The following is a 569-nucleotide window of genomic DNA, read 5'->3' on the forward strand; positions in this document are numbered from 1 at the left end:
TCTTCTTCGTCTTGTCTTGGAACGGCGAGGAAAGGAAAATACTGCCACAAAGTGTCCAGTAAGAGTATTGCAGTTAATGAAGGTCACTTCAGGGCATGCGGTACTCAAGTCTAAAAGTCAAAATACTGTCATGCTCAGTTTTGACCAACAGTGTGAGAAACATGTTCATTAATCATATTATTGTGGTGGTTTCAGTTTGCTGCGGGGCTTTAATGTAAGTCCCATCAAATAAAACAGGAACGTTCACTTGACTGTAAACCAAAGAGGAATCAACTCGAAAGTAGAAATACGGTTTTTGCACAACCTACTTCCATATTCGATTTTTTAATTTATTTATTAATTTGAGTACTCGTTCATAGGGTGGGCTAAGGCAAGTTTTCGGTGGGTTTCAGCCGACTTTACTTGAGTATTTATTTATCTGGCGACTTTTTACTTTTACTCCTTTTTTTTTTAAACTCGAATTTGTGTACTTTCTACTGAACGCGTTACTTTTAAAACCTTCCAAAGTTAGATACGATGCGACGTAAAAAGCAGAACGTCGAAAAAACGGAAATTGAAAATCGAGCGAT

Source organism: Phycodurus eques, chromosome 5, assembly GCF_024500275.1.
Source record: "Phycodurus eques isolate BA_2022a chromosome 5, UOR_Pequ_1.1, whole genome shotgun sequence".
Lineage (NCBI taxonomy): Eukaryota > Metazoa > Chordata > Actinopteri > Syngnathiformes > Syngnathidae > Phycodurus > Phycodurus eques.